The sequence below is a fragment of the Hippopotamus amphibius genome, chromosome 3, assembly GCF_030028045.1.
Source record: "Hippopotamus amphibius kiboko isolate mHipAmp2 chromosome 3, mHipAmp2.hap2, whole genome shotgun sequence".
Lineage (NCBI taxonomy): Eukaryota > Metazoa > Chordata > Mammalia > Artiodactyla > Hippopotamidae > Hippopotamus > Hippopotamus amphibius.
Window position 1 is genome coordinate 81,571,499 of NC_080188.1, and position 26,675 is coordinate 81,598,173.

Here is a 26,675-nt window from a genome sequence, read left to right on the forward strand (position 1 = left end):
ATGAAAAATTTCCAGAGGGTATGGAGAAAAGGGAACCCTCCTACACTGTTGCTAGAAATGTAAATTAGTCTGGCCACTGGAAAACAGTATGGAGGTTCCTTAAAACACTAAAAATAGAGTTAACCATATGAGCCAGCAATCCTACTCCTGGGCATATATCCAGAAAAGATAAAAACTGTCTTGCAAAAAGATGCATGCACCCCAATGTTCATAGCAGCACTATTTACAATAGCCAAGACATGGAAACAACCTAAATGTCCATCAACAGGTGAATGGATAAAGAAGATGTGTTACATGGGCTTCCCTGGTGGCACAGTGGTTAAGAATCTGCCTGCCAATGCAGAGGACACGGGTTTGAGCCGTGGTCCGGGAAGATCCCACATGCTGCGAGCAACCAAGATCTGGTACTCCACAACGAGAGTAACTACTGCAATGAGAAACCCATGCATCACAACAAGGAGTAGCCCCCACAAGCTGCAACTAGAGAAAGCCTGCTCGCAGCAACGAAAACCCAATGCAGCCCATAAATAAATAAATGAAAAATTATTTTAAGAAATACATATATTGAAAAGCACATCCTATCATCCCAATTTGGATCACACCCTCTTTACAGATACTCTTTTTTTTTTTTTTTTTATTGGCTTGTTGGGTCTTCATTGCTGCACACGGGCTTTCTCTAGCTGTGGCAAGTGGGGGCTACTCTTCATTGTGGTGTGCGGGCCCCTCACTGCAGTGGCTTCTCCTGTTGCAGTGCACAGGCTCTAGGTGCGGGGGCTTCAGTACTTGTGGCACATGGGCTCAATTGTTGTGGCTCGCAGGCGCTAGAGCGCAGACCCAGTAGTTGCGGCACATGGGCTTAGTGGCTCCACAGCATGTGGGACCTTCCTGGACCAGGGATCGAACCCATGTCCCCTGCATTTGCAGGCAGATTCTTAACCACTGCGCCACCAGGGAAGCCCCTTTATTTTTTTTAATAAATTTATTTATTTATTTATTGGCTGTGTTGGGTCTTTGTTGCTGTGTGCGGACCTTCTCTAGTTGTGAGAGGGTGCACGTTGTGGTGCACGGACTTCTCACTGCGGTGGCCTCTCTTGCTGCAGAGCACAGGCTCTAGGCACACAGGCTTCAGTAGCTGCGGCACAGGGGCTCAGTAGTTGTGGCCTGTGGGCTCTGGAGTGCAGGCTCACTAGTTGTGGCCCATGGGCTTAGTTGCTCCATGGCATGTGGGATCTTCCCAGAGCAAGGAGCAAACCTGAGCCCCCTGCATCAGCAGGCGGATTCTTAACCACTGTGCCACCAGGTAAGTCCCCAGATATTCTTTTTTTTTTTTTTTAATTTTATTCATTTATTTATTTATTGGCTGCATTGGGTCTTCATTGCTGCACACGGGCTTTCTCTAGTTGCCGTGAGCAGGGGCTACTCTTCATTGTGGTGCGTGGGCTCCTCATTGTGGTGGCTTCTCTCCTTGCAGAGCACAGGCTTTAGGTGAGTGGGCTTCAGTAGTTGCAGCACATGGGCTCAATAGTTGTGGCTCAGGGCTCTAGAGCGCAGGCTCAATAGTTGTGTTGCATGGGCTTAGTTGCTCTGCAGCATGTGGGATCTTCCTGGAGCAGGGATAGAACCCATGTCCCCTGCATTGGCAGGCAGATTCTTAACCAGTGCGCCACCTCGGAAGTCCCCCCAGATACTCTTTAAATATGAGGAACTAAGTGTGGGAAATTCTCATCCCATTAAGTTAAATAGTATTGGGATTGTTTAAAAAATCATTATAGTTTTTATTACCCTGCACAAAGAGGGAAGTGGAATTGAAACTATACTTACACAATAGGCTGCAGAAGGGAAAATGAACAGATTATGCTCCATTCCTGGCTTTATTATGAATGAAAATTATGTTAGCATAACCAAGACCCCATACGTAAATTATAATTGTTACATGAAAATGATGAGTGTGGGACAGCAGGCAGATTGTTAATGGGAAGTTGACTAAAAATGAAACTGCAGAGACAAAAGGGACCACAGTAGGCCAGGCTAAGAATTGGATTTTACCCTGAAGGCAACCTGCTGCCTTCAGAGGATTTCAAAATATAAAGTGATAGGATTTCACTAGCCTCTTAAGAAAATCGCTAGCAGCTACCCCATCCCAATACATATTTGGGTGGAATCATCCATTTTATAGTATTGATGGAATGCAGTGTTTATAATACTTTACAATAATTTGCATTTATAAAGGTGCACAATTGTGTGGAATAATGGGATGATTAACATATTCATTGTAGGAGGGTGCTTAGTTTTAGGCCATTTCCTCAAAATACTGAGAAACTGAAGATAAAGTAAAAATGTCTTATCCCCCATAGGTAGATGTCACACTGTCTTTAGTGAGGGGCTCTGAAGTTTATAAATATTTTTTAGCTATAGATCATCAGGAAAATGCAAATCGAAACTGCATTGAGATATCATCTCACACTTGTCAAAATGGGCTATCAAGAAGACAATAGATTACAAGTGCTGGCAATGGTGTGGAGGAAAGGGAATGCGTGCTGTTGGTGGGAATGTAATTCGTTCAGCCCCTATGGAAAACTGTATAGAGAGGCTCCTTAAAATATTAAAACTAGAACTAGCATATGATCCAGCAGTTCTACTTCTGAGTATGTATCCAAAGGAAATGAAAGCAGGATATTGAAAATATATCTGCACTCCCATATTTATAGCAGCATTATTCACAATGGCCAAGATACAGAAACAACCTAGGTGTCCATCAGTGGATGAATGGCTAAAGAAGATGTGGTCTACATACAGTGGAATATTAACCAACAGAAAGAAGGAAATCCTGCCATTTGTAATAATATGTATGGACCATAAGGGGATTATGCTAAGTGAGATAAATCAGAGAAAGACAAATACTATATGATATCATATCACTTATACGTGGAATTTAAAAAAAAAAAAAAAACCAAAACTCATAAAAACAGAGTAGAATGGTGATTACCAGAGGCTGGGTGGTGGGAGAATCTGGGAGATGCTGTTTGAGGGTACAGGCAACTGGTACAAAAATAAGTCCTGGAGATCTAATGAACAGCATAGTAATTACAGTCAACAATGCTGTATTATGAACTTTAAAACTGCTAAGAAAAAAGAACTTAATTGTTCCCACCACAAAAAAGAAATAATCCGAGGGAGGGTGGGGGGGGGGTTGAGGGAGGGAGGGAATATGGGGATATGTGTACAAAAACGGATGATTGGACTTGGTGTACCCCCAAAAAAATAATTTAAAAAAGAGAAATAATAATTATGTGATGTGATAAAAGTGTTAGTTAACACTAACAGTGGTAATCACATTGCAATATATAAATTACCAAATCAACACATTGTAAATCTTAAACTTACATGATGTTATATAGCAATTATATCTCAATTTAAAAAAAAAAATCATCCTAGAGAAGGGAATGCCTTGAGTCTACAAGGATAAAGAAGATAGTGTAACTTGAGAAAAGGAGGAAACGGTGTTCAAACCAAAATAGCAAAGTGTGTCAAGACCTATATATGAGAAACATCATAGGTTCCAGGCCCCATGGGACCACACAGGGGCGATGTCCAGTGAATAGTTTGCTCCTGGAGTTGGAGATAGAAATGTGACAACTTCCACCAAGATGAGAACGATCATCAGGAAGTGTGTGTAAAATGAAGACAAAAACAGCTACAGACTATGGGGGCTTGTGGTAGACAACAGAGTGTCCCATGAAAATGTTCACATCCTAATCCCCAGAACCATGTGGATATATTCATTCACATGGAAAAAGAACTTTACAGATAATTAAAGATCTTGAGATGGGAGATTATCCTGCATTAAATAGCTCGGCCCAATGTAATAACAAGGGTCCCTGTAAGTGAAAGAGAGAGGCAGAAAGGATAGTCAGTGAGAGATTTGAAGATGCTACACTGATGGTTTTGAAGATAGAAGAGGAGGCCACAGGCCAAGGAATTCAGGCAACCTCTAGAAGCTAGAAAAGGTAACAAAACAGATTTTCACCTGCAGTCCCTGGAAGGAATGCAACCCTGCCAATGTCTTGATTTTAGCCCAGTGAAACCAGTTTTGGAATTCTGACCTTAAAAAAGGAAAATACATTGCCACCTTTTTCATACATGCAATTAGCCTCAAATATAGAAAATGACATCGTGAAACCATAATTGCCTAATTCTGTGGGTCTTAATATTGGCCATTCTCTAGAATCACCTGGAACCTTTTATAAATCCCAATGCCCAGACCAATTAAATCAGAATCTTGAGTAGGACCCAGGCAACAATATTTTTTAAAGCTTCCCAGATAATTACAATGTAGGGCCTAGGTTTACAACCACTGAACAAGTTTTTATTTGATTTCATAATACCCCTTTGAGTATTACTGTTAACTAAAAATAACAAATAAGATTTTACTGTCACTTAGATTATTGGAAGCAACCTAGAATGTCCCTAAATCTAGACAATTTGGACAATATTTCTATTCCAAAAGCAACAGTCTTCTAACTCGGAAGGGAGAACAATCCAGAGTTCTGTGTAAAAAGAAACAAAATAACAGACAGTTGCTAGATTTCATGTTAAAGGCAAGACGGAAGTAGTGTCAAGTTCAAAATAGTTGATTTCTAAAGCAAAATGTAGTAAGAAATTAGTATTTAGGAAAATTCATTCAGTACTTCAATTTCCAGGACCTAAATGAGATTACTGAAAGTTTTGTGATCAACAACTACGGAAGAAATAACTGGGGAAAATTGTTTTATGTTGTAAAGTAAAATTAGAACGTCCTTATTCCTCTGCTAAATCCAATTTCTTTGAATGGGAAATTGTTAGTTTAACGTTTGTGTCTTTAAGCTTCAGAAAAACGAAATGTATTTTGCTTATGTCATTTTAACCAGTTGAGAAAAATCTCATACAGAAAGTAACACAAAGCAGTACTGAGCTAGTTCTAGTTCCATGAGTCATAGTCAAAGAAGCTTAAAAGGCCAGAAAAAAAAAAAAAACAACTATTGAATTGAAGTCCTGGAAAAATGAGGTAAGATGAACTTAAGCGGAAACAAGTATGGTAAGCCACCCCCAGATTATAATACACATTTATGTCAGCCTTCTGTTTTGTTCTTTACAGATGGATGAGAATTAAGAATAGAATATAATTTTCCTTTTTTTTAATTCTCCCTCAACCGTTGTTAACCAAGGTGGCAGAGTACAAAGTGAGCAGAACAACTGAGCAAATAAATTTTGTTGTTTTTTCCCTTGGGTTACAAAATATTTGACTGCTAAGAAACCAAAGTGAATTCACTTTTTTTTTTTTTTTTGGTACTATTCAACTAATTCTGAATTGTGATAATTCAGTCCAACTAGGTAAATTTTACCTTTTCAATAGGAAGAATGAAAGAAGACCAGAGCCACATCTTCTGAGTTATCAATAATTCCAAATCCAGAGATCATTAGTACAACTGGCTGTGTGTGAAGAATGTATGGTGGCCAAGAGTAAAAGCAAAGAGACCACTTAGGATAACACTTAAATAGCCTATGCAAGATGGAGGCAGAAAGGGGAAAGGAAAGGATTCAAGATATATTTTGAAAATAGAACCAACAGGATTTGCTGATGTACTGGATGTGTGTGGGCAAAGATGAGAAAAGGGAGCAATGAAAGATGGCTTCTACTTTTTGATGATATTGACTGAGGTGGGGGTGACGAGTTCGGCTGGGGGAAGACATGGCAGTGAAATCAAGCACTTGCTTCACTCACTGACATTGCTCCTGAAGACATTTTAATTTTTTTGTTTTCTTTTTACTCTGAGTAGATGGTGAAGAGGAGACCCAAGGTTAAGGCTCGGGCTCTTCGAAATGTAAAGGGAGGTGAGGAGAAGAGAAGGAACTGGCAAAAAGATTGAGAAAGGGGAGGCCTATGAGGTAGATGGAAAATAGTAGTGGCGGGCGGTCACGGAAGCCAAGGGAGAGAAGTGATTCAAGAAGGAGGAAAATGATCAGGGTATGATTGTGCTTATTCATGATCCAGGTTAATATGGTATCAGCTAACGGAAAATTATGAGACATATCTGTACTGGTGGCTGCACCTGTGAAAGAATGTGCATTTGTGTCACAGCTACATCCATATGTTCACTTCTTCCCACCCTTGCTCCCCACAAAATTTCATTATCTGTCACAAAACTGATGATGGTACATTTGTTATTCCCCTCACTATATTTCTCTCTTCTACTTTAAATAACACTGAAGGGTCTTACATACTTAAAAAAGTAATGCATTTGCAGAAAAGAGAAAAAAAAGAGAGAAAAAACAGAAAACAAAAGTAATGCATGCTAATTGAAGAAACTTTGGAAAATGTAGAAAATTTCAAAAAAAACACAAAAACTACACCTATAATTGCAACACCCATACATCTTTGACACTTGGTGTATATATGTAGTCCCATAAATAAACGGTTATTACAAACTTGAGATGGATGAAACTTACTGTTTGTAACCTGCTTTCTTTCACTTAGAAATATATCATTAACACTTTCTGTGTAGCTAATCTTTTAAACATGACCTTAAAAATAATTGTATATTATTACATTATTAACTAGACCATAGTTTAACCAATCTTCTATTGTTTAAATTCAAATTGTTTCCAGTGTTTTGCTATTACAAACATTGTAAAACTGTGCACTAGTTAAGAGCATAGGCTTTGACACTGAACACATCTGACTAAAAGTCTTCTCCCATGACTTATTGGCTGTGTGCTCTTGAGAAATTATTGAACAAATTATTTAGTTTCAGTTTCCTGATCTATAAAAGGACTATAATAGTAGTATCCATTGTAAGGATTACAGAAAAAGTACTTAGCATGGTACCCTACAAGTAATTACTGCTCAATAAATGTAAGTCACTATAACAACAATTAAAGCATATGTTGTTAAATGGCTGCATTTTTGATTTTTTGAAAAAAAAATTATAAACACTTTTCTGATCAATATAGCTATTTACTGTTCTGTTTACCAGCTAGTCTGATTGGCACTGGGGCCCTGTGTGTAACCTTTGATTCAGTCACAAATTTCATTAGTTTCTTGGACCAAAAGAGGTAACTCTTTTCTTTTCTTTTTTCTTTTTTTCGTTCTTTATTGACTGTTGTCTGAAGGCGACTGGCAGCACTGGCTAACTTAGTCATGCTGCTAATTTACCTCCAAAAGTTTATTTAGCACATCAACAAAAAGGTAACTCTTGACAACACGTTTTTCTTTCCGCACTCAGACCATTAGGAATCCGTAAAGCCAAACTATTTAATTGATTTTTTTGGGAAAATTCCAAATCACAAATCACATAAACAGTCTTAATCTGTTAAAATATATCAAAAAGAATCTAGGACTAAACACAACAAGCGGGTGCAAACCCCTGCTCTGCCCACCACCTAGTTCCTCTCCACTACTTTTTTGTACTGAGTGAAAGAAGAGAAGCCTGAGCAAAGTTCACCAGCACCGAGGAGGAATGGAGTTCCTGAATTCCGTTCTGCCTAAAACAACAGCCCCTTCATCCTACACCCGCCTCTGGCACTTCCCAAGCTGTTCACAGACTACAAGCTGCACCAGCTTTCCAACCGTAACAGATCCTTTTGCTCCTCTGTCAAGGAAGAGTTATTCTGACCTCCTTTGTAGTAAGCTGGGTTCTCACTCGCCTCTTGGTCTCTTTTTTTTAATCACTGAAAATTCTTCAGGGTTCCTAAATACGAAGTATTTGAATCAAAAAATTTGGATAGTTTTTTGGTTTTATTTTTGTTTGTTTGTTTCCTGGACAAAAGCAGGAGAAACCAGACACCTTTCCTATTCCACCTCCACCCTCTTGAAAAAAACTCTGTTTTGGATTGTGCGTTGTCTACTATGATCTCTTTCTGCTGAGTTCCTAGCATGCCAACTAGAAAAAGTACAGGTACTGTGTTTACACATAGCCTTCATTTCTGTTTATAAAATCTCTCTGTGGAGTTGCAAAGTTGGGTTGTGTTTTGTTTTGTTTTTTCCTTTTCATTTTTTTCATGGCTGCACCTGTCGATCCAACTCTAACCATCAGCCAATGAACACTAAGGTCTGAAGCCAGTTTCTGATGGGGGAAGTGGGAGGGGTACCCATCGAACTGGTTTGACTGCCTGAAGATGGCTGGTTACCCCAGTTTTAGCAAAAGATTGAACATACAAAATAACCTCGGTCTTTGGATTTGCCAATGAGGAAATTGAATTTGAGGGACGTGAACAACTACTAATACACTTTTTAAACCATTTTAGGACCACCACGTAGACAGAGCTCTAGAGAGGTGCATTCTTCTTACCAATGGCACAGACTCCATTGTACCCTCTTGGATTGAAACAGTTAGGTCCCCAAATACCTAACCAACTGCTGGGCCACTTTCACAGTGAAGAAAATGAGTCTCCTGGGTTAAATGAAAGGTACTGAATCTGGGGGCCCCTGAATCCACTCAGTATAAGTGCTGGCATTTAGCTTCCCGATTTAATAGACACCAAAAGAAGGAGTATACTTAAATAAATATTCTCATTCTAGTTCCCTAAAGAATTCATTTCAAATAATGAAGAAAAAAAGAGTTTAACTCTATTTGGGGCCCATTTTGTATATTCTTATGTAATTCCTCTGAGTCTCATTTTCTTCATCTGTAAAACAGGACTAATAATACCTACGAATAGAATTGTTCCAAGGATCAAATGAGGAAAGAATTACCACTAGATATAGTAATCACTTTTAAAAGAAAGTTGTTGTTTGTTGGGTTTTGGTTATTTTTTTGATTGCATGGGGTCTTCATTGCTGGGTGCGGGCTTTCTCTAGTTGTGGCGAGCAAGGGCTTCTCTTGTTGTGGAGCACAGGCTCTAGATGCTCAAGCTTCAGTAATTGCAGTACGCGGGCTTAGTAGCTGTGGAGCTCGGGCTCTACAGTGCAGGCCCAGTAGTTGTGGCACAGGGCTTAGTTGCTCCGCGGCATGTGAGATCTTCCCCAACCAGGTATTGAACCTGTGTCCCCAGCATTGGCAGGCAGATTCTTTTTTTTTTTTTTTATAATGTTTGTTTATTTTTATTTTTTAAGTATTTTTATTTATTTAGTTTTTGGCTGTGTTGGGTCTTCGTTGCTGCTCACGGGCTTTAGGTGAGCAGGGGCTACTCTTTGTTGTGGCTCACAGGCTTCTCAGTGTGGTGGCTTCTCTTGTTGCAGAGCATGGCATGTAGGCATGTGGACTTCAGTAATTGCCGTGCATGGGCTCAGTAGTTGTGGCTCACAGGCTCTAGAGCGCGGGCCCAGTAATTGTGGCACATGGGCTTAGTTGCTCTGCGGCATGTGGGATCTTCCCGGACCAGGGCTCGAACCTGTGTTCCCTTCATTGGCATGCAGATTCTTAACCACTGTGCCACGAGGGAAGTACAAAAAGAAAGTTTTAATATTTATAACCAATTTTATATTTATAAACCAATTTTTCTTTGAGAATCACACAAACTTTATAACAGTTTCTTTCTTAACCAATGGAGCATTGGTAATAAACACCCTCATCCTTGGAAAGATATGAACAATTCTTATCTTCAAGGTCACTTTTAATTGCCCCTCCTTTTCATAACCACAGAGTGCTGCTTGTGCTTCTTATCAACCTTACCTTTTTCTGCTTTGGGTTTTAATTACTCGCTTACCAATCTCTTTCCTCCACAAGACTGAACATCTTTGAGTCTTTTCCCCCTTACAACATCTGGCATGGTGTCTTGGATATAGTACATTTTCCATAAAAGCGTGTGTTGAAATGAAAGAAGTTGGACACAGAACCTGTGGTAGGACCTCACTGTTTCCCATCAACAGTCATATCCTGATTGGAGCCCTTTTTTTGTCCTGTGTCCATGGAAAATGGACCAGAGGAGGGAGTACAGATACCATCAGAATGAGTTGGAGAGGAAAGGGTTTCAAGAAAGAAGGAAGATTAAATTGTTAAATGCAGGTAGGTAGGGAAGGTTGAGGGCTGATCAAAGTCCATTCATTTTCCTGGTGATTAGGGGTAACCTTCAGTAGAACTAGAACTGCCTCAGTTAAGTGATAAGGAAAAGCCAGATTACTGTAGGCTTGAAAGTGAGCGGGTGGTGATAAATAGCTAGAAGATAGTATAGACCCTATATCTGTGACCTCCACAAGTCTATGCTCCAGCCAAGCCAGCTATATCACAGCTTCTTCTTTACACACAGTGATTTCCCATTCGCAGGATTTTGTTCTAGGTCTTCCCATACAACCTGAGTGTTCACTGTCAAGTACTCTGAAACTCAGAGGTCTTTTCTCAATTCCTCTGGCTTAATATGTTCTGTTTTGCCCTGAAGTCAGTAGCATGTAAGCTTTCTGATGGCATTTAACAAATTCAGCCTAGTATTAGTGTTAGGTAAATGTATCCCTCATTAGTCTGTAAGGGATAAACAGACTTTAACAAATACTAAAACTTCTTATCATATTAAGATACAACCTATTCATATTAGACAACGGGTATATATAATTATATATATATATATATACACACACACACACACACACACACACCCTAATGGGTATATATAATTGTCTGTATAGATCCAGACAAGGAATTTTAAGTCAGAAAAATTAAATCAAGAGATTTTAGAGTTTCAATTTAAACCAACAAACATGTACAGAATATCTTTTGTGTGCAAAACACTGTGCCCTCAAGGAGTTTAAGGTCCAATGCATTAGTCAGCAAACTTTTTTTTATAAATAGTAAGTAACTATCTTAGACCTTGCAGACCATATGGTCTCTGTCTCAACTATTCATCTCTGCTCCTGTAGTGAGAAAGCAACCATAGGTAATACCTAAACCAATGAGAGTGGCTATGTTCCAATAAAACTTTATTTATGAACTGTGAAATTTGGATTTCATATAATTTTCATATGTCATGATACATTATACTTCTTTCTTTTTTTTTTTTATGATCTAAAGATGTAAAAACCATTTTTAGCTTGTGGGCCATACAAAAACAGGTGGCAGACCAGATTTGGACTGTGGGCCATGGTTTGCTGACCCCTGATCCAATGAATGGATAAGCAGTTCACTCAGAAGGAATCCCAGGGACTTCCCTGGTGGCCCAGTAGTTAAGAATCCCCCTGCCAATGCAGGGGACACAGGTTTGATCCCTGGTCTAGGAAGATCCCACATGTCACTGAGCAACTAAGCCCGTGCACCACAACTACTGAGCCTGCATGCTGCAACTACTGAAGCCTGCGTGCCTAGAGCCCAGGCTCTGCAACAAGAGAAGCCACCACAATGAAAAGCCTGTGCACCGCAACGAAGAGCAGCCCCCACTCATCACAACTAGAGAAAGCCCACAGGCAGTAAAGAAGACCCAATGCAGCCAAATATAAACAACAAATAAACAAACAAACACTTTAAAAAAATACCTGTGTTAAAAAAAAAAAAGTAAAACCAAATCCTCCTAAAACCAAGTTCCTCTGCCTAGGTTAAGATTAACTTCTCTACCCAAAACATTATTCCCTTTCTTGTCCCACACCTGTTCCCCTCAGGATTGAAGAGTATGAAAGAAAAGGGGGGATTGAAACCAAGCAGGACCTTGCAGGGCCCTCCTGGGTACAAAAGCCCCTCCATGCCTCCCATTGTATTTACATATATTATATATGTAAATATATATATATATATATATATATATATATATATATATATATATATATAACCTGATGCATATCTTTGAGTTGTTCTGCAGGAGCTAAGGCCCCCACCCCGTGGAGGATGGTAACTACATGCTGAGACCAAAGACTGGTCAGAACCAGGAGGTTGATGATTGAGATTCCAGGAACACTACAGTGTTACCTCAAGAGCAACCAACTAGAAGAAAGTCAAGCAGCCTACAGCTCTAATCTCATATGTTGCCTTCATAAACTCGTTCCAGAAAACCACCATTTCCAGTCTTTTGAGCACAAGTCACCTATTCTTGCTTGGCCCTGCAATAAAACTTTCTCTGCTCCAAACCCCAATGTTTCAGTTTGTTTGGCCTCACTGTGCATCAGGCAGGCACACAGACTTGGGTTCAACAACAGAAGCACTTTGAAGTTCTATTCTTAATACCAAAATAATCTCTCATTTTGCTGCTGTTTTTGCAGGATTTGTGATTGACATGCTATAGAGGGTAGACTTTCATCCACTTATTCACCAAATATTTATTCAGTGCCTACCTCATTATAAGCACTGTGCCAGGAACTGAGGATAAAACTGTGCAGTGGTCAGAAAAGATGACTGTTCTTAAAAAAAAAAATCACTATTTTTCAACTAACTTGTAAAATGTTTCAAGAATTATCAAAGGCTGCTAAAACCTATGGGTGAAAGATTGTTGAAGAACTAAACATTCACATGTTCTCAAAATGTCATATTAACTATCGAGGGGCAAAGTATTTTTACAAGGAAGTAATCTGAAACACCCATCTTCACCAAGTGATTAAACTTAGTATCACCAACAATAGCATAGACTAAAATTAGGTGTCTCTTGGTCTGATGTAATAAGAAGTACATCGTCACATATGTTAATATTCACCAAAAATAGGTTGTAGAAGATTCTACAAGACAGACAAGGGACCTGGATTCTTTAAAAATATCAGTGTCATGGGACTTCCCTCGTGGTCCAGCAGTTGGGACTTCGCCTTGTGATGCAGGGAGTGCAGGTTTGTTAGATTTTAGGAAGAAAAAACCAAAACATAGAACAGAAGCAATGTTGTAACAAATTCAATAAAGACTTTAAAAATGGTGTACATTATTAAAAAAAATCTTTAAAAATATCAATGTCACGAAAGATAAGAAAGAAAACCAGGGTAGGGGGACACTTGTACATTTAAGTAGGCTTTAAAAGACTTAATCAGGGCTTCCTAGGTGGCACAGTGGTTAAGAATCCGCCTGCCAATAGAGGGGACACGGGTTTGATCCCTGCTCCAGGAAGATCCCACATGCTGCGGAGCAACTAAGCCCGTGTGGCACAACTATTGAGCCCACTTGCACAACTACTGAAGCCCACGTGCCGAGAGCCCATGCTCTGCAACAAGAGAAGCTACGGCAATGAGGAGCCTGCACACCACAACAAAGAGTAGCCCCCACTCACCACAACCAGAGAAAGCCCAAGTGCAGCAACAAAGACCCAACACAGCCAATAAAAAATAAGTAAATAAATGAATTTATTAAAAAAAAAAGACAATCAAATGCAATGGATGATTCTTGACTCGATCTTGGACAGGGAAAAAGTCATAAGAAACAATTGGGATATGATAAAGGCCATTTATGACAAACCCGCAGCCAACATCATTCTCAAGGGTGAAAAGCTGAAAGCCTTCCTACTAAATTCAGGAACAAGACATGGATATCCATTCTCCCTACTTCTATTTAACGTAGTATTGGCAGTCCTAGCACTCTGACAAGAAAATGAAATAAATTGTATCCGAATTGGAAGAGAAGAGATAAACCATCACTATTTGCAGATGACACGATATTTTATATAAAAACCTTAAAGTCTCCACCCCAAAACTATTAGAACTAATAAATGAATTAAGCAAGTTTGCAGATTAATATACAGAATTGTGTTGCGATTCTATACACTAATAATGAAGTATATAAATAGCTCACACAACTCAATATCAAAAAAAAACAATCAAAAAATGGGTAGAAGACTTGAATAGACATTTCTTCAAAAGACATACAGATGGCTAGTAGGCACATAAAAAGATGTTCAACACTGCTGATTATTAGAGAAATGCAGATCAAAAGAACAACAAGAAATCACTTCACACCTGTCAGAATGGCTATTATCAAAACGTCTACAAATAACAAATGTTGGAGAGGATATAAAGAAAAGTGAATCCTTGTACAACGTTGGTGGAAATATAAATTGGTGAAGCCACTATGGAAAACAATGTAAAGGCTCCTCAAAAAACTAAAAATAAAACTACCACATGATCCAGCAATTCCACTCCTGGGTATATATCCAAAGAAAACCAAAATACTAATATGGAAAGATACATGCAACCCAATATTCATAGCAGCACTATTTACAATAACCAAGACATGGAAGCAACCCAAGTGCCCATCAGCAGACAAATGGATAAAGAAGATGTGGTATATGTGTACAATGGAATATTACTCAGCCATAAAAAGGAATGAATGTCTGACATTTACAGCAACGTAGATGGACTTAGAGAATATCATGCTTAGTGAAATAAGTCAGACAGAGAAAGACAACTACTGTATCATATCACTTATATGTGGGACCTAAAAAATAATACATATGAATGTATATGCAAAACAGAAAGACTGGAAAACAAACTTGTGGTTAATAGGGATAGGGAGGTGGGGAGGGACAAAACAGGGGTATGAGATTAACAAACTACTATGTATAAAATATATAAGCAATAAGGATATACTGTATAGCGCAGGAAATTATAGCCATTATCTTATGATAATTATGATGAAGTGTAATCTGCAATATTGAATTGCTATGCTGTACACCTGAAACTAATATAATATTGTAAATCAACTATACTTTGATTTAAAAAAAACAATTGGGGAAAATTGAACATAGACTATATGTTAACAGTATTATAGCAATGTTAAATATTTTAGAATGATAATGGTATTGTTGTTATGCAGGAAAAATTTCTTGTTCTTAGGATATTCAAGTTGAATTACTAAGGTGTGAAGTATGATATCTGCAATTTTCAAATGGTTCAGAAAAATATAAACATACATATATAAAGAGAGAAGTAAAGCAAATGTGATAGAATGTTAACTGAGTATTGAGTGAAGGGTATATGGGTGTTCATTGCACTATTTTTTTAACTACCTTTTAGGTAGTTAAAAAATTCTTAACTTTTGAAATTTTTTGAATACAGAGAGCTAAAACAAACACACCAAAAACTCCTGTTCCATGAAATTTATATCCTAACAAATAAGTAATATACAACCATTTACAGATTGTAAGTAAATTCACTGAGGAAAATAAATAGAGTGACATGACAGAGTAGTGGGATATATGGGAGGTCTATTTTGGAGACTATGTTCAGAAAAAACTTCTCTGCAGAGGTATCATTTCAGTTGAGACCCTCAGGATGAGCCAGCTGTGTTAAATACCAGTAGAAAAAGGATTCCAGGATTCTAGGCTAAGGAAACATCAGTTGCAAAGGCAAATGTGTCATGAAATAAATTGGAGAGGTGTGGACAAGACCCACATTACACAAAGCTATAGGCCATTGTTAAGGGTTGAGATTTTATTTAAAAATCCAATGAGAGATGTCTGCACAACTTTATGAGTTGTACACTTCAAAAGTAAACTTTATGATATGTGAATTATATGAATTATATCCCCCCAAATTATGTAATTAAAATAAAAGTAAATTCAATGAGAATCCAGTGAAGGTTTTAAGTAGGAACATGGCATGACCTAATTTACCTTTAGAAAGTTCACTCTGGCTGACTACAGCTTTCTTAAGTCATATATCCTTACTGCCTTGTACTAAGGTTCCGAATGTGTCTGATTTCCCTAGTAACCTATAAATACTGGAGTCATGGGATTAGTGTCCAATTTATCTTTATACTCTTCAGTGTCAAGCCCAGCGTCTTGCTCATGTTTTATGTTCAGAAAATATTTGCTAAATGAAATGATTAGTAAAGGAAAAACCACATCTCAATGATAACCACCTATTCTTCACGTTTTCCATAATTTACACTTTTGGAATCAAGAAATCAGTGTCCAAAGATAGTCAATGTGGTTTATGATCAATTTCAAATATCATTGATATAAACACTCCAAGAGAGTTTCATCCAATCGTGGGATTGCTTGTAATACCTAATTTTATTTTTGAATATTTTGCCACATTTTTCAAATTTCCTACAAACGAAGTTGTAATACTTTTATAATCAGAACAAGTAACTCTTTTAAGCCCTTCTCTTCTAGACTATAAATAAAAGTGAATAAAAAAATTAAGATCATTAAAATACCAATTACACCTAATCCAAGAATGACTCTTGCCCAAATTTCAATCTCTGCAGGACTCTTCCTCAATCAGCTGAGACCACTCACTCGTTTGTTTATTCATCAATAAAATACTATCAGGCCAGGGTTGACAGTCACAGACTCCACAGGGGCCCATTCACATAAAGTACAGTGAAATGAACGTTGTGAGGTGTGTAACACTTGGGCACTAAGCAGGTACTGGTCCCGGCAGTTTGTAAGCCCTGGAGGTAAAAGAGTAACCAAAGCAGTTCTCACACTGTGTTATAATTATAAGTGTAGTTATCTGTCTCCCCCAATGCTATGTAAACCCTGTGAGGCCAGGAACCATGTAGACTTAGGTAAATCAGATTTCTGAAGGAGGTGATCACTATGGAGTTTACCAAGCAGAGAAGGGATGGAGTCAAGGACGAGGATTCCCATTAGAAAAAAACAAACAGTAAGTGGGAAGGCAGGAGAGGATTATGTTTAAGTTCTGTTTGGCTGGGAAAGAAAGGAGTAGTAAGGGGGTGGAGAGAGGCCCATCCTGGAGGGATTTATGAGTCACAAGAAAGAATTTAGACTTAATCCCAAAGGCCAGAAGAACAAATGAAGAGTTTTAAGGAAAGGAATGACTTTATTAGATTTGTGCCTTCTCAAACTGGACACTGGATTAGAAGCAGGATCTGAGTGAAGGCAGGGAAACTTGCTTAGAAGATATAGCCTAAATCCAGGGGTTCATTACCTGGGGTCTATAGTACATCGAAGTTGGATAGGAAAAAAAATACATCTTTATTTTTACTAATCATTTATTGAAATTCAGAAATTCCTTCAGTTATAAATGTGGGCAATAAACCACAGTACTATTAAATGTGTGACTTTGCAACCAGTAGAAATCAGGTATTTTCACAATACATTCCAGTTTCTGCAGACATCACAGACATTATTTATCCTCATTGCTACAGTGAAATTATAGTAGGTATTACACCCACTGCTAGAACTTATTATTAATGGATTAATACATATTTTGCACTTGTATTTTAAGTATGCTGATAACTGCACTGTAACTTCATAGTTTCCTACTTTATACATCTAAAAATATTACTCTTGAGAGGTGTTCATTGGCTTTACCAGATGGACAAAGTGAGCTGTGGCACAAAAAAAGGCTTAAAATCCCTGCTCAGCTCTAGTTCTACTGAAATACCTGTGACTCTAAAGCACCAGTCCTCTCCTTGACCTTGACCTACTTGCCCAATCTCTTCTGCTTTAAAAGCCGGTTCTTTCCTCCACCCTCAGACTAACTCCCTTCAGACCTCACTCAGGATTCCCTGCACCTACCCTACCTCCCCACTCAGGTGTCCTTTCTATACACGCTCAGGACAGCCTGTTTTCACCCCAAACGTAGCACTTACCACATGGACCCAGCATCCCACAATTTAACACTTGAGGTTTTAAATATCACAAGTGGCCACCAATCTCCAAGACATGCAGTGATTTGTCAGTCTGCTGAGGCATGAAATAGGATTGTTACAGTTGAGAAGGAGCGGCTGAGCCAGTGGGGAGCCTGACTGCCTAGGGTCCACATTGCTACATGATGTTATTTAATGTGCACAACAAAGCTCTAAGTGAAGTCATATTATCCCCTTTTTACAGATGAAGAGTTTGATGAAATCACCAATTAGAGTAGAATTAGAGGATCTGGAGATTTTCAAAGGTCTTTAGTCCTCTTTAGACTGTTGTTTCTGACTCAACATAAGGAACTGGGCTCCCTGAAGGCAAGGACTTTGTCTTTAATCTTGGTACCCACGGGGCACACACTGGGCCTGACAATAGTAGATGCTCAATAAATGGCTTCCTGATTCATGAAATTCCAAAGAATTCTGCCTTTCTTATGGAAAGGGAATTTCCTGGAGATCATGGCCTCCATCTTGATCCCTCTGAATCCCCAGCTTTTAGAAAAGTACCTGTCTCATAAAAATTAAAAGTATTTATTAACTGACTGTCTAATATGTGACATACATTTTATTTCATTGAGGGTTTGCTATAAATGTCTTTGAACATCAACATAAGGTACAATAATATAAATAAGACCAATTTTATTGATAATTAGTAATTCTTTTAAGTTTTCAACTTTTCTATTCTTTGGAATAACTTAAATATCACTCTCCTTGATTATCACAGGAAGTTTTTACTTATAAAATACTAGGACAGAAATCTGTATTTTGTTTTGGCTATTGATCATCAGTAGACACACGACTGGTACACACACAAGGAAGTGTACTTTTGTTGTTGTTATAAAATCAAAGTAATACTTCATTAAATGCGTTATTTTACACAATATGAACATTAATATAACTACAACTGTAAAAAAAACTTTTTATAACAAGGATGGACTGATTTTCAGATTTCCAAATCAGTCAACCTACATTTACACAGAATTGTCTTTGTGTGAAGCCCAAAAGGGAACTGCATTAAAATGAGTGTTTCTGTAGCCCCTTTATTTTTGCTGATCAATAGTATGTTAGAAAAGAGCAGGTTTGTTACCTAAGGTCAGTGACAGCAGAAGAGTCAAAGGTGTCAAGAATTCACCTGAAACAACTTTATGCATGGACATCAGCTAATTCCGGAGGAAGAGGAGTCTTAGGATGCTTGATCTCAAAGTGCTGCTTGAAGGTCTTAGCGTCTGGCGTTTGTGTCCTACATGCAGGGCAGGTAATATCAAGGCAGGTTTGGCACAGTCTTTTGGTCATGTCCTTGTTTCTCCTTTTGTCCAGCTTGCTTTTTGGCAATTTTCTGCTGAGACTGAATCTTCTGCTGTCTAAGAGCCATATCTTCCTGCTGTGGCATCCTCCCTGCCCCTACCCGCTTGCGCACCTGCACCTCTTTCGGTCATGCCAAGTGTACTTCTATATAATTATATTTGTCCTTAGGTTCAAATAAAGTAAAAATAATAATATTTAAATTATTAGTTTTTTCAGACATACTTCATCTTACAGAACAAAAAATAATTGAGGCAGAAAAAAATACAATGAGGGGAAACTATGTATATATATATATTTTTTGTTTGTTTGCTTGTTTGGTTTTGTTTTGTTTTTGGCTGTGTCAGGTCTTAGTGGTGGCACGAGGGCTCCAGGTGCATGGGCTCTGTAGTTGTGTTGCACACAGGCTCAGTAGCCCCAGGATCTTAGTCTCCTGACCAGGGATCAAAGCCAAGTCCCCTGCATTGGAAGGTGGATTCTTAACCACTGAACCACCAGGGAAGTCCCAGTCAGGGGAAACTCTTAATGAAAACTTTATTATATTAAACTGTAGCATTTATTTAGTCATAAGATTTGTTCTTGAGAGGGAAGAAATTTTATGCTAATATTAGGTCAAAGAATAAAAGGTACATGGTTTTCAATGTCTAGAATGTGTTAAGCATAAGAAGTGTCCTATCTCACAATGCTTCCTTCCTGAGGGATCCAGAAATAGACACATAAAATGCAAACGTGAAATGTACAAATTTCTACTTAGCTCCTTGCCCTTTTCTCTCATTAGCTTCAGCTGAACTGAGCTTGCTCAGTCACTAATAACCATGTGCCCCATGTATATTTAGAAGCCACCTTGCAGAGGCCTTTGTCTTTGTCTCTAAATGCAGAGTCTCAGTAAACATTTCAATTACTGTTTTCACATATCACAAAAGTCCCCAGTTTGTAAAATTAATCACTTTCACCTTTAAAAAAAGAATGAATTTTCATGTGGTGAGGGATGACAAAAACATTGGTACTATTTCTTTATATGTCATGAAATAAAAGTAAATTTACTAATGCTTGTTTAAACAATTTACATATACTATATGGATAAAATATAATAAAGGAAAAACGGTTTTCAGTTCGTCTTTGTGAGATTTGGGGGATATGTTGATAAATGGGAACATTTTACTGAATCCTAATATATGCTATGGCTATGCATAAGTGGTGTGACCAAAATCATCTCCCCATTAGTACTCTACCACACCTAAAACAGTCAAAAATGGGATTAGTCATTAAAGGTTTTCTTAGCATGTAAACCTTTTGACTGTAAGTCACTCTGTTAATTTGCTCTATGAATTCATTACTACTCACGTCATCTAGAGGAAACCATGGCCCTGAAAAAATGGTGCACATAGCTAATTTTTTTCGGGGTGGGGTGGGGTGGGCATGTGGGATCTTAGTTCCCCCACCAGGGGTTGAAACTGTGCCCCCTGCAGTGGAAGCAGGAAGCCCTAACCACTGGACCACCAGGGAATTCCCATAACAGCTGTTTTTTTTTTTTTTATAAATTTATTTATTTATTTTATTGGCTGTGTTGGGTCTTTTTTTGCTGTGCGCGGGCTTTCTTTTTAGTTGCGGTGAGTGGGGGCTACTCTTCATTGTGGTGCGCGGGCTCCTCATTGCTGTGGCTTCTCTTGTTGTGGAGCACGGGCTCTAGGCGCGTGGGCTTCAGTCGTTGCAGCACACGGGCTCGATAGTTGTGACTGACGGGCTCTAAAGCGTAGGCTTAATAGTTGTGGCGCTCGGGCTTAGTTGCTCCATGGCATGTGGGATCTTCCTGGAGCAGGGATCGAACTGTGTGCCCTGCAATGGCAGGCGGATTCTCAACTACTGCGTCACCTAGGAAGTCCCAACAGCTGATTTTTTAATGGAAAGAAAGTTCTGCTAGAGAAAAAGACCTGCCTCCTTAATTTCTCACCCCATTCTAAGCAATACTGTATTTCTCTTTATACCCTATTACTCAGTTATATATTTGTTCCTTTATGATCTCAAACTCTGGTAATAAAAAACCTTAAAATCTTAAAAAAAAAAGAAAAAAAAAAAGGACCCACCTCCTGATATATTAAAGTAGCTGGGAATGAATGCTTCACCATCTTTCTCTACAGGTAGGTTGGTATTTGTTGTTGTTGTTTGTTTGTTTTGGCTGCATCGGGTCTTAGTTGCTGTACACGGGATCTTTGTTGAGGCATGTGGGATCTTTCATTGCAGCCTGGGGACCTCTCTCTAGTTGTGAGAGAGGGCTTAGTTGCCCCGCAGCATGTGGGATTTTAGGTCCCTGACTAGGGATGGAACCCATATCCCCTGCATTGGAAGGCAGATTCTTCACCTCTACAGCTAATTTTGGACCACCAAGGAAGTCCCTCTACAGCTAATTTTGGTTCCAAGAAATAGCAACTTTGAGTTGGGAAAGAGGTAAAGAAATTTAGCAGTGTCAATCAAACCTCACACATATTTCTTGCTAAGTGGTGATTCTTTTTTTTTTTTAAGGGGTGATTCTAAAAGACAAATCCCAAAACTTCCCACCTATAGCACAAAAGAGGCAAAGATCTAAAGTAAAGTATAGTTTTATAAATAAAGAAAATATTTCCTAAATTCTGAGTTAGGGTAACAAATCAAAGGCATTTATTTCACTTTCCTTCCCAAATATCAACACAAGTAAAGAAGTACAGAAAAAACAGATTGCAGCATCAAAATTTTGGAAGCTGAAAACAAAATAGACCATTGGTAACTAACTTAGATCCAAGAAACCTGAATCCCAAAGCATCAGTAGGAAAACTGAAAACCAACACAATTTACTCTATAGGATCTTCAAAAAACATGGGAATTGGCAGCGATAAGAACTTCTGGAACTTGCAGTTAGGAAAACAAGGGTAAAAACTGTGTCACTTTCCCTTTTCTGCTGGGAAGCAATTGTTCTTCCTCAAGGCTGGTGATAGATCAGACATTTATTCTCTGAAGACAGTAAAACTTAAGGTCTCTAGACTATGAAAGTGCCTGGTGCAGTTGAGGGGATAGATCTTGTACCCCAACAGGTGGACTTGTCAACTTTATGCATATTGAATGCTTACTACAGAGACCCCCGTGTCTCTTCCCTCACTTAGTGCCCAGAATGCTAGCAACCAGGTACTCATCCACCTGGCAGGAGATTGGATGTCTCTTTCCAGGTAAGTCTAACCCAAGAGTTAAACTTGCCCATGAGGTCACCCTACAGTGAAGTGTAGTTGCTAAGCCCCACGTTCAGTACATCCAATGAGTTTTTTAGTCCCTCATGCTTAATCATGGGGTTATATAATCAAGGATTACTAGTCATCGAATCATCTAATGTGAAAGATACAGACAAATACAAAGACACAAAACAACAACAACAACAAAATCCACAATCTGGAGGAGTTAAAGAGTATTCAGAGAGAAGACTTTAAAAAGAAAAATAAATATCATTAATATCATTAAAGTTAATTTTTAAAAACTGCAGCATCCATGAAACGAGCAGGAGAATAAGAAAGAGTCCTTGGGAATTAAAAGCTTGATATAAGGAGAAACAAACAAACAAACAAACAAAACCCTTAAAAGTTGGGTTAGAAGATATAGTTGAAGAAAGCATCCCTGAAAGTAGAACAGAAAGTGAGAGAGAGAGAGATGGATGCAAAATAGGAGAAAAAAGATAATAAAACTAGAAATAAAGCAGAACAAAGAAAATCATCAAAATTTAAAAGAAAAATTATGAGAATGTAAGGACTTGCATTTCCAGATTTAAAAAACCCATGAAGTGGGCTTCCCTGGTGGCGCCAGTGGTTAGGAATCCGCCTGCCAATGCAGGGGACACGGGTTCGAGCCCTGCCTCAGGAAGATTCCACATGCCATGGAACAACTAAGCCTATGCACCACAACTACTAAGCCTGTGATCTAGAGACTGTGAGCCACAATTATTGAGCCCATGTGCCACAACTACGGAAGCCCATGAGCCTAGAGCCCGTGCTCTGCACCAAGAGAGACCACAGCAATGAGAAGCCCACGCACCACAACGAAGAGTAGTTGCCACTCAACTCAACTACAGAAAGCCCCTGTGCAGCAATGAAGACCCAATGCAGCCAATAAATAAATAAATAAATTTATTAAAAAAAAAAAAACCTACGAAGTGCCAAGGAAAATAGATGAAGATAGATTCATAACAAGTCACTTGTGACATTTCAGAACACCCAGATGAAGAAATGATTCCACTAGCTCTAAGGACAAAAAAGTAAGCAGGTTGATTACACACAAGGATAAAGAAAAGCAACAACTTTGGACTCCTCCACAGCAGCACTGGAAGCAAGAAGATAGGCTTTCAAGAAACAAGAGAAATATATTCAAACTCCTGTACAAAATGATTTCCAACCTAAAATCCTATCCTCAGAAATTATCAGTCAAGAATGAGGTTTGAACAAAGATATTTTCAGACTTTCAAGATCTCAATTTATTTCCCATTTATCTTTTCTTAAGATGTTATTGGGGGCTTCCCTGGTGGTGTAGTGGTTAAGAATCCTCCTGCCAATGCAGGGGACACGGGTTCGATCCCTGCTCCAGGAAGATCCCACATGCCGTGGGGCAACTAAGCCCATGCACCACAATTAATGAACCTGTGCTCTAGAGCCCACGAGCCACAACTACTGAGCCCATGTGCTGCAACTACTGAAGCTCCTGAGCCTAGAGCCCATGCTCTGAAACAAGAGAAGCCACTGCAATGAGAAACCTGCACACCACAATGAAGAGTAGCCCCTGCTTGCCACAACTAGAGAAAGCCCGCAAGCAGCAATGAAGACCCAATGCAGGCAAAAATAAAAAAATAAATAATAAATCTAAAAAAAAAAAAAGATGCTATTGGAAGATATGCTTCACCAATATGGGAGAATAAACCAAGAAAAAGGAAAACATAATACAGGGAATAAGAGACCCAACACAGGGAAGAGAGAATCTCCGGTGACAGCTGTGCCCCACACATGGGGGTAACCAGTTCAGGTAGGGCAGTATGACTCAAGAATCAGACCGAGTCAGCACTGTCATCATCAACATCCTCTGCCGTTATACTCTCTTTTAGCCTGAGGATACCTGTGTTTGAATGTCTCTTTCCTGTATTGATGACGGTCTACTCTCCTCTTCATCTGAGGACCATCATTCTACCCCAAAAGGACCAGTATCCGATCCACAACACATCCATGTCAGATGGGTGGAGTACATTAAGCTCTCTGTTTCCCAGGAGTTACTATAGATAAAGGAAGTGACTTACAAACCCTCAGAGGAACTGAAGCCAGACTATGACCCAGAGACTCTGTTCAGCATATTTTTTTCCTGACAGCCTTCAATAAGTGATGACAATATTGCCTTTTCCTTATACAACTAGGTCTGTGATTGCTACTCTGGTTTTCAAAAGTAAATGATATATTCTGTAGGGATAGATACACAAACAGTGGGGCTTTGGGGAAAGCAAATGAATGGCGGACACAAAATCAAAATGATAGTTGTCTCTGGGGAGAAAGAGGGAGATGTGATGTGGAGGGGCACACAGAGCACTGGTACTAGTGATGTTCTTTCTTCACCCAGGTAGTGGGTACACAAATTTATCATGATTATTTAAAACTATGCATATGTGAGATTTATACACTATTCCATATAAATGAAACAGGCATTTTAATAAAAATTATAATATTGAACTTCATTTTATTAAAAGGTGCTTCTATTTTATTACCAACTTTGATTTCAGATCTTTTTTTTTTAATTATTATTATTATTTTTTTGGCTGCACTGCATGGCCTGAGGGGATTGTAGTTGCCAGACCAGGGATTAAACCCATGGCCCCTGCAGTAGAAGCTCTGAGCCCTAAACACTAGAACGCCAGGGAATTCCTTTGATTTCATATCTCAATCAAATTCAAAGTGTTTATAAAACTTTATCTCTCCTGGTACAATTATCTATTTCAAATAAAAACATTTAGAAAAAAAACACCTCATCTCTCTTATACTCATGGAATATTCCATTCAAAAGGAAATCACATGAAATAATTTGCTGCTATGTAGAAAACAGAGAGCAATTTCCTTTCAAATAAGCATAATGGAATATGCTTTTGCACTGTGTGAATTTTCTTTGCCCCTGACTGGCAAAAGACCTGGCTATATTATAAACATAAAAAAGTAGGAATATTTTCTCAATGTTTATGATAACTCTACAAGCAGCTCTAATAAATATCAAATATATATTTTAGTAATAATATTTATTTAGGTAATTTATTTAAAGTATATTAAAAATCAGAAGATCTAATGTTATCACTAATTTAGCAATGTCAAGTACTATTCACCCTTCTTAAAACACTGAAGTATAAAGTTCTTTCAAAAACAAAACAAAACACTGAAGTATATACAGTATTCGGATATACTCATTAAATCAATGATGGCAATCTTAAGCTTACCTTTGGTTTAGAGGCTAGCTGATGAGATGTAGTGATATTTTGATGTCCATGTTTTGGATATTGGTTGATTTTATTTTCAATCTCTGAATCGTTGCTGAGGTCAGGTAAAGGAATTTTACACAGGTTCATAAAACACAAATATTTTTCTAGTTTGACTAAATACAAGCTATAGTTAAGAATATTTTCATTTTCCTCTGGACACATTGCCTTAGGCAAATATCTACTATTACCTATGCCCAGGGGTTGTCTAATTCATCCCTCATTAAAACTGCAATTTACCCTCTACCTGAAAATTGCTAATTGTATCTGCTTTTTCTAAAATGTACTACAATTGCAAGCAATTGTCAATCTTAAACTAAAAATAAGTCATCTGCTCTAGTTACCAATAGCCTAAGTACTTTCCATATAAAAGTTCTTACTATAAAAAGTGAGGTATTGCTAATTCACTAATAACACAAAATTTTATTTAGTACCTACTGTGGGCCAAGCACTGTACTAGGTACATTAGTACTAATACAACACTGTACTGGGTACAGCAGATAAAACAGACAAAAATCTCTGACCATTAGAGCTTACATTCTAATCGGGGGGGACTGATGTTAAGAAGTACATTATATGGCACGTAATAAGGTAAGAGGAAACGTAGAGGAAAATATAGCAGGCAAGGAATGTGTATGTCACGGCAACTGCAATTTTAAATTGCATGGTTAAGGAAGATGGCACTGAGAAAGTGGTGTTTGAGCAGAGTTATGTGATGAGGATGTGAGACCTGAGATTATCTGGGAGAAGAGCACTTTAGGCAGAGAGAACAGCAAGTACAAAGCCCTGAGATGGGAGAATGCCTGGTATGTTTGTGGAAAAACAAGGCCAGTGTGACTGGAGTGGAATGAGTGAAGATTGTTGTAGATGAGATCACAAAATAGGGGGCCAGATCACTGATGGCCTTGTAGGCCATTGTGAGGGGTGTGTTGGAAAGCCATCGGAGGGTAGATATGGTTGTTAAAAACATGAATGCCTTATTTTATTATAATCAACTAGATTACTAATGCAAAAAATTCATTACTTCATTTTTTGTTTTTATTTATTTATTTAAACTTTTTTCTTCCAGTTGTATTGATATAATTGACATATAGCACTTGTATAAGTTTAAGATGTACAACTTAATGATTTGACTTATTTGACATCATGAAATGATTATCACAGTAAATTTAATGAACATTCATCATCTGAAATAGATACAAAATTAAAGTAGAAAAACATTTTTTTCTTTGTGGTGAGAAGTTGGCATTTATTTTTAAACAGTTCCTCTGGGGAGTTCCCTGGTGATCTAGTGGTTAGGATTTGGTGCTTTCACTCCCTTGGCCCAGGTTCTTTCCCACAAGCCTGCTGCGCAGCCAAAATTAAAAAAAAAAAAAAAAAAAAAGTGC

The 26,675-nt window shown here is 38.4% G+C and overlaps 1 pseudogene; it reads right to left on the minus strand.

Moving 5' to 3' along the window:
- Positions 1-18,617: 18,617 nt before the first annotated feature.
- Positions 18,618-18,846, minus strand: LOC130847842 (zinc finger protein 706-like; annotated as a pseudogene).
- Positions 18,847-26,675: the final 7,829 nt, after the last annotated feature.